Source organism: Podarcis cretensis (assembly GCF_951804945.1).
Source record: "Podarcis cretensis genome assembly, chromosome: 1".
NCBI classification, from domain to species: Eukaryota; Metazoa; Chordata; class Lepidosauria; order Squamata; family Lacertidae; genus Podarcis; species Podarcis cretensis.
In genome coordinates, this window is record NC_137170.1 from 23,563,957 (window position 1) to 23,572,829 (window position 8,873).

The window sequence follows — 8,873 nt, forward strand, 5'->3', positions numbered from 1 at the left end:
CTCCTCGCGTCCTCAGGTGGTCAATTTTCCTTGCCAGCTACCAGTATGCACTGATTCACCGTCCGGGGAAGGCGATGGGCCATGCGGACGCCCTCAGCAGGCTACCACTACCGGAAACAGGCCCCGACCCAGCACCTGCACAAGAGGTTATGAGCCTGGAGCTGCTTCCTGACCGCCCCATTCAGGCACAAGAAGTTGCACACCATTCCAAGAAAGATAGGGTCATCTCCCGGGTCCTGGACTGGGTGTGGAGGGGATGGCCCAGCAGCAGCCCCGGGCCAGAATTCGCCGGCTACACAACCCGCAAACATGAACTGTCAGCCCACAAGGGGTGCCTGTTATGGGGAAGCAGGGTCGTTGTTCCCCAGCCCCTCCGCAAAAGGGTCCTCACAGCCCTACACGAGACACACCCAGGAGTAGTAAGAATGAAGGCCCTTGCCAGGAGTTATGTGTGGTGGCCAGGGATCGACGGAGAGATAGAGGCCTGGGTCAAACACTGCCAGGCCTGCCAAGAATCCCGCCCAGATCCCCCAAGGGCCCCAGTCCAGTCCTGGGAGTCCGCCCGAGCACCATGGTCACGCCTGCATGTGGACTTCGCTGGCCCCTTTCAGGGGAAAACATTCTTCATAGTGGTGGACTCCTACACCAAATGGCTGGAAGTCGCACTGGTACCGTCCACTTCTACGTCCGCAGCCATCCGGGTACTACGCAGGCTGTTTGCAACCCACGGGCTCCCTGACACTCTCGTCTCAGACAACGGGACTGCATTTACGTCAGGAGAATTCCAAACCTTCACAATGCAGAACGCCATCCGCCACATCCGTTCGGCGCCATTCCACCCTGCCACCAATGGCCAAGCAGAACGCATGGTGCGGACCACCAAGGACACCCTTCGCCGTATGACACAAGGGGATTGGGAGTACCGCCTTGCCACATTCCTTCTAGCACAGCACAGCACCCCCAGCTCAACGACTGGCCGGAGCCCCGCTGAACTACTAATGGGTCGGCGCCTTGCAATCAGATTGGACCGCCTTCACCCCGATAGAGCTCAGGATGAGGCAGTGGTGGGGGAAGGCAAGAACCCCCGGACCTTCGAGGCTCAGGACCCAGTGTACGCAAAGAATTTTGGGGCAGGCCCAGCATGGGTACCCGCCACAGTCACCAGGGTCACTGGCCCCGTGTCGTATGAGGTGCTAACGGATGGGGGGCAATGCTGGCGCCGCCACTGCGACCAGATACGGCGACGATTCCCAGGAGAAAACCAGGAGGAGGAAAGGGCAGAGGAGTCCCAAGGGAACAGAGGGGCAGTGAGGCCCATAGAGCACGAGGGGCCAGCAGGAGAGGCAGAATCAGTAAATACAGAGAGGACCTGCGAGGCCGAAAGGACACTGGAACCAGAACCACGACTGAGTGAGCCAGTTGCGCCAGACCAAACAGCCCCATCACAGCCAGTATCCTTGGAACACGAGCCAGAACCTGAACCCCGGACCAGGGAACACCCCAGGCCGCAACGCACACGTAGGCCGCCGGCGTACCTCGAGGACTATGAATGCGACCTCCCGGGCAGGACTGGAACTTAGAGGGGAGGGGTGTTATGTACTGGGTTGAATAGGATCCAAACTGCAGCAGTCTGATTGGCCCTAGAACAATAGGATCCAAAAGGCAGCAGCCTGATTGGTCCTAGAACAATAGGATTCAGAATGCAGCAGTCTGATTGGTCCTAGAACAATGCAGCAGTATGATTGGTTGGCAGGAACTACCCAATCATGCTCCAGATAGAAGTGAATCCACAACCTGATTGGCTTACAGTAGAATTCCGGAATTAGCCAATCATGTGCAGCCCATTGTGTAAATAATGTATATAAAGCAGATACCTTGAGGGGACTTTCATTCCTCCTCACCACTATGAGCTGAATAAAGAGCATGAAATCACTTTGCGACTCTGAGTACTGTCTTATGGGAAGCTGTTCTGATCAGAGAGTGACAGGAGTCTGTTTTTTGGAGGTTCACACATTTGAAAGGGGACTGAGAACTTTAGGGGAAGGAGCTCAGCTCAGGTGTGGAGTATGTGTTTTGCGTGTAGCAGGTCTCAGGGTCAATCCCTGGTACTTCAAGATAGGAGTGGGAAAGACTCCCATCGCGAACCCTGACAAGAGCAAGCAAATTTCCTCCAACCTGGTAGGCTCCAGGTGTTCTGGCCTACGACTCCCATCACCCTCAGCTCCCTTGAGGCCTTTCTCAGCAGCCCTCAGCAACATTGGATTCCCTGTCTCCCACAGCCCTTGCATCGTCTTCTCAAAGCCAGGTAAGCAAGGTGCTAGGATTTGGGGAGGTGGTGTGAGGGCTCTGACAGGGTCCTAGAATTCTCCCACCTCTAACAATTAACAACTAACAATTAATAATAATAATAATAATAATAATTTTTATTTATACCCCGCCCTCCCCAGCCAAGGCCGGGCTCAGGGCGGCTAACAAGCAATAATAAAAACAAGTTGAATGAATACAACTTAAAAACAAGATTAAAATACAACAATTAAAATATTAAAATGCAACCTCATCACAGGAGGAGAAAGGAAAAAGAAAAAAGAAATTAACAAGTTGTTAAAATTTGCAAAAACAAAGAAGCATGGGACTGAGTGAGGGAGAAATTTTTGGAATAACATTATGACTAGCAGCAACAACCGGGAAAAGATAGGCATAATATTTTACAAACAACATGGACAGAATAAATGCCACACACAGGAGAAACAAGGATACAGTAGTAGATCTTCACTTGTAGTCTTATAAAGCATTTAATGTGTCAACACGAATAGAAGTTATAAACATTGCAGCTATTGTATAAGGGATTACTATTACGACTGGAATGTAATTGAATCAATTAAAATTTTGGAACGCAGAAACAAAGTAAATCATTGAACCATCAATTCTACCACGCGGGGGGCCACCTAAATTATATAATTTGGTATTTGAATGATTCCTATTAGGAGTTGTATTATAATTTGGCATTGATATAATGAGGCTATTATTGGATTATTGTAATTGAAAACTAGTAAAAATTATTATAAAAAAAATAGAGTTCTCCCACCTCCTTCCCAAAGCCTAGTTGGTGCTTTCTCAGCTTTGAGAAGTGGGCTGGGGAGGCATCAAATTTTGGGCTCACTCCCCCCCCCCCCAAACCCATGCAACAAGACTGCATTCGGCCCACAGGCTTGGTGTCGATGTGGTCTGCAAACCGGTGTTGGGTGATGTATTAATACATCGCCCAGCCCTAGCCATCTTTAGAGGCAATTTCCACACAGCCAGACTTAGCTGTGCGCAAGCACAGCAGCAAACTATCCCAGACGCTACACTCATGTTATGCTTATTTGGACAACCTGAATCCAAGGAGACAAGTGGATGATCAAAGGATGAAGTGTTGCTACTCAATAGTCATCATGTCACTTGGATGGAGAGACTGTGCAGAACTGGTCTCGGTATAGATTAGTTTAAGTGGCAGAAGTACAAGACCATTTACGAACAAAATTACTTAGCAACGCAGGCAGCTCTGCTACAACAATTGCTGTCGCTGAAGAGTTGCCACTTCCTTCTATTTGGGTCTGCAGACCTCTTAACAGCTGGCCCTAGAATAGTACTGCTCAGTTCAATGGGGAGGGGTGTTTGTTTTTGACAGCCAATAGGCTGCTCTGAGTTCCTTGCAAGATGGGTGGAGAGCAGTGGGGGGGGGGAATAACTGATTTTCACTTTATATCTTCAAGAGTCTATGGGAAACTAAAAAATAAAATCCAGTTGGTAAATGCAATACAGAGGTACCTCAGGTTACATACGCTTCAGGTTACATACACTTCAGGTTACAGACTCTGCTAACCCAGAAATAGTACCTTGGGTTAAGAACTTTGCTTCAGGATGAGAACAGAAATCGTGCTCCAGCGGTGCGGCAGCAGCGGGAGACCCCATTAGCTAAAGTGGTGCTTCAGGTTAAGAACAGTTTCAGGTTGAGAACGGACCTCCAGAATGAATTACTAAGTACTTAACCTGAGGTACCACTGTACAAGTAAAGCAGAGCTGAACATCAATGAGTACAGATCTCATCAAAACCTCTATTTCTTGAATAAAATATAAACATTTGCTCAAAATGCTTGATGAAGCAGTATGGTCTTAACTGGCAGAATGTTTATTTCTGGAATCCCTGCACGGTGTCTCACATGATACAAGAGACAAGGCTTTCGAGTCATTCGTCTCATGGCAAACACGAGTTTCTCCGTCTCCATACAGAACCTACAGAAATACTTTACTAACGTTATGCAGTGAAATGTTCTTTGCTACAATTATGCATAGGTAGATGTCTTTAAGGGGACGCGGGTCGCGCTGTGGGTAAAACCTCAGTGCCTAGAACTTGCCGATCGCATGGTCGGCGGTTCGAATCCCCATGGCGGGGTGAACTCCCGTCTTTTGATCCCAGCTCCTGCCCACCTAGCAGTTCGAAAGCACCCCTAAGTGCAAGTAGATAAATAGGTACCGCTTTATAGCAGGAAGGTAAACGGCGTTTCCGTGTGCTGTGCTGGTGCCGGCTCACCAGAGCAGCTTCGTCACGCTGGCCACGTGACCCGGAAGTGTCTCCGGACAGCGCTGGCCCCTGGCCTCTAGAGGGAGATGAGTGCACAACCCTAGAGTCGGACACGACTGGCCCATATGGGCAGGGGTACCTTTACCTTTACCTTTAGATGTCTTTAACCAAGTTAAAAGCCATGAAATTCTTACACAGAGGATGACATTTATACATTATTATTTTTTAACCAATCGTTTTTTGGAATGTCTTTTGAGTCAATGTTCCCTGTTTCAAAATAAGTTAGGCATTTGGTCTCGCTCAGTGGTTATTGCCATCAAAATAATGAAACCTGCAACTTAAGCATGCTTTCTACACTGCGTTAACTTCATAGTCTTGCATGAAATAAGTCCAACTGAGTTCAATGGTGCTGAAGAAAATAGCAGGATTAGACACCTAGATCTCCCTACACCAAGTACGGTGTGAGATTGCCACAAGGTAATGGAAGGCATTATATTAAGGCGATTTTCCCTTTGCTAAAAGGAAAAATTCAAATTTCCGCACATTTATTTGTACATCTAAAGGCTCAGTGTATGCTTTTAAAGCTGCTTATACTTTACAGAAAACAGTACACAGTTAAGTTTAACTGACTGAAGCAGATACTTACTTTCTAAAAAATACCAAGATGTTAAAATATATAGTTTGCCCTTCAAAGCATTGTTCCTAGGAAAATTAACTTCACTGGATACCACACTTTCTCCACAAGGCCATTATCAAAGAGTGAAAAGAACTGCAGAGACGACTCCAGTAGCCCAGTAAAGAACTTCTTGTGACAATTATTTTAGAGACCAGCGAAGTCTCTTTGCTTGACTTTTCCAAATGAACTAGCAAGGGCCAGACAGCAATTACCTACAAATGTAGTAGGCATCCTATGGTTCCCAGTTGCAAAAGATGCTTCTAGAATTCAGTAAGGTCTCTTCTTCCTTTGTAAATGCTTTATTTTGAAAGGCACCCATTGGTTCTGCTCGCTTGACAAGCCTTGAAAACCTAAAGTCAATTTATTTATTTATTTATTTACTTATTTCATTCATGAATTGCTTCCTGTGAGGTATCCTGAAGTGATATACAATATAATAACATAACATAAAAGTTGCATCGATAAAAACACTTGTAACAATTGTGTATAGGAATATAGAAACCATTTAAAGCAACATAAAATCAGTTGAAATCCAAGGCAGATACCAACTGGGATTAAGGTTTTAGAAGACTTGAAGAGGAACGTCTTTGGCAAGTACCAAAAAGACAAGAGAGAAGGTGGCTGTCTGATATGCATTGGGAGGGAGTTCCAAAGGGTAGGTACCCCTACATAAAGTCCTGATTCGGATATCATGTGGAATGGACCTCCTGATAAGATGGTTAGGTGCAAGCTGTCTTCTCCTGCAGAACACAGTGAGCTCATCTTTAAAGTACCCTGGCCCCAAGCTGTAGAGCGTCTAAATCAGTGCTTTGGGGACAAGTACAAGGTAACAGCACCACTACTTTCTCTATATATGCCCACCTCAGTTCTGTACTACAGCACCAGGAGACATCAGACAAGATGGACCACAGGTCTCAAGCAGGATGCTAACGTCTAATATTTTATGTGCCATCTCTGTACAAAAATACATAAATTGTCCTACAGAGTTGAGGAGTGCATGAACTCTAAATGTGGGAAGAGTAACCAGTCATTTTAAAGATTGCTTCAGATTACTTTAAAATGCTTTCATGCTGCCCATACACCGCCGTGACGTTTCACAAAAGAGCTGTACATAAGCTTTTATAATAAGGGCTGCACACAAAACTCCATGTTTACATATCGTGTCCATTGCATGCACAAAACTGGCCCCAACCATTACATCCATTCACATGGGAGATCTGCGTATACTGATGAACGCACGCAGTTTGAATGCAAGCAAAGACTAGAAGACAGGATTTTCTTATGGAAGGTGGCCACAATATCACACACTCCTCCTGTATGCTCAATTCCCTTTCTAGGAGCGAGTTCCTCCCATTTCATCACAACTGCAGCTAAGGAATATATTGGCACCAGTTTAGCAGAAGCTAATCAGTTTATTTAACCTGACCATGAACCTGGTTAAAAAGAAACGAGTTAGCCTTGGCTGTGGTTAAAGGAAGGGAGTTTGCTTTGGATGGGAGCACATAATTCTGCCTTTGGTTCTCTTAAAAGACAACTTTAAGGAAGGCCAGTTACGGTACATCTTTACCAATCTTGCAAGAGGCTTCCTCCTGAATATTACATTTTGTTTCGGGATCATTTAAACCTGCAACCCGATGCACAGCGAACTGATGTGATAGTACGATTTATGCCCACACAGAGAGATGAAAACAAGTTAGTACACTAAGTGCCTCAACCGTTCTTCCATATTTGCTTTGTTTTGTTAATTAGACCCAATATTATTAAGTCCTGGCTGTATAGAAAGCTGTATACAGAAAAAGTACAATAGGTGCATACCTGAAGAGGAGATTTGTGATGGCATTGTGTGGTCACTGGGTTGGACTATGGCTGAATCCTGGTGATAAAAACAGGAGCGAAAAACCCCCAGAACAGGCAGCTCTGGGAGTCTGCGGGGCTGGGGTCGGGGGAAGCCCGCCACCAGCCTCCAAACCACGTTGGGAGACAGCGGGATGGCGCGCTGCGCCTCCCCGCTGGCCCCAGAGTTTGTGGGGCTGGCGGCGGGGAGAAGAGGGCTTCTCCCCCCCCCCCTGCAGCCTCCAAACCACGTTGGGAGACAGCGGGATGGCGCGCTGCGCCTCCCCGCTGTCCCCCGAGGTTGCGGGGCTGGCAGCAGGGAGAAGCATGTTTCTCCCCGCCGCCAGCCTCTAAACCAGGTCGGGGGACAGCAGGATGGTGGCGTTCCGCCTCCCCGCTGTCCCCCAGCTTGTGGGGCTCTCCTAAAGCCTGGAGAGCGAGAGGGGTCGGTGCGCACCGACCCCTCTCGCTCTCCAGGCTTCAGCGAAAGCCTGCATTCGCCCCATAGGACGCACACACATTTCCCCTTCATTTTTGGAGGGGGAAAAGTGCGTCCTATAGAGCGAAAAATATAGTATTTCCCAAAGAGCTTTTCACTCCTGCCTTCGTCACCAAGATGGAATTGAAACCAGTGACTACATGATGCCAGTAATAAATCTGCACCAGTAACAGTAAACATTTGTCAGAAAATCCTTGCATCATTAAGTAAACTGTCAAATGAATTAAAAGCCCATATTAAAGTAGTAGACTTGTTTGAGAAATGAAGTACAACTGGAGAGTTTATATTTAACAAAGCACAATATATTTTTTTAAAACCCCTCATGTTTCCACCTAAGGATTAAGATAGAAATATACCACATCTATTCATCTGGAATAGATTTTAGTATCCTGTTGTTTTTTTAAAAAAACAACAACAACAACAACACCTCAGGTATAAAATTAAGTTTCAGAAATGCCAGTAACTTTTAATTCATAATTTAGTTGCCAACTTAAAGAACATGTTACATATTTTTAAAAGTACTTTTCATTGAGATAACAATCAGAAAGTGGATGAAAACTGATCTAATATTGCAACTGTACAGAGGTGAAGGCCCTCGGCCTGCATTACATAAAAATGCCATAACAGATCTGAATGTTGGGGGGTGGAAATGCTACACTGCAGGGGTAGCCAACGTGGTTCCCTCCTAATGTTTGGATTACGACCTCCACACTCCCACACCCCATGATCACTGGCCATGCTGAATGGGGCAGATGGCAGCACAACATCTGAAAAGCACAGTGTAGGTAACCCCTGCTATGGTGAAATACATTTAAGAACCAAATATATTTCATTCAGGCTGCCTGCTACTAAAATAACATTGTTCCTGGAAAGGATTAATATGTGAAACTACAGTCACAACTTGGAAGTCGAACAGAATCCATTCCAAAATGTTCAGAAACCAAAGCGTGGCTTCTGATTGGCTGCAGGAAGTCAGACATTCAGCTTCCAAAAATAGTTTGCAAACCGGAACACTCACTTCTGGGTCTGCAGCATTCAGGAGCCAAAACGTTCGAGAACTAAGCTGTTCAAAAACCAAGGTATGACTGTACTAGAATGGAAGTAGTGAAACCAGTATGTTCTTGCACAACACGAAAATGTTTCTATTTAAACTGAGAAGAGTTCAGCAATTATCATGTTGCCTAAAGTGCTGCAGTGGTATAAAAAGTTCGCTCGCCAAAATGTCCCCATTAAAACACATTTGGTCCAATGTTAACCTGGCAACCCTATATCCAAAAGGACAAAAATAGAGAGAGAGGAAC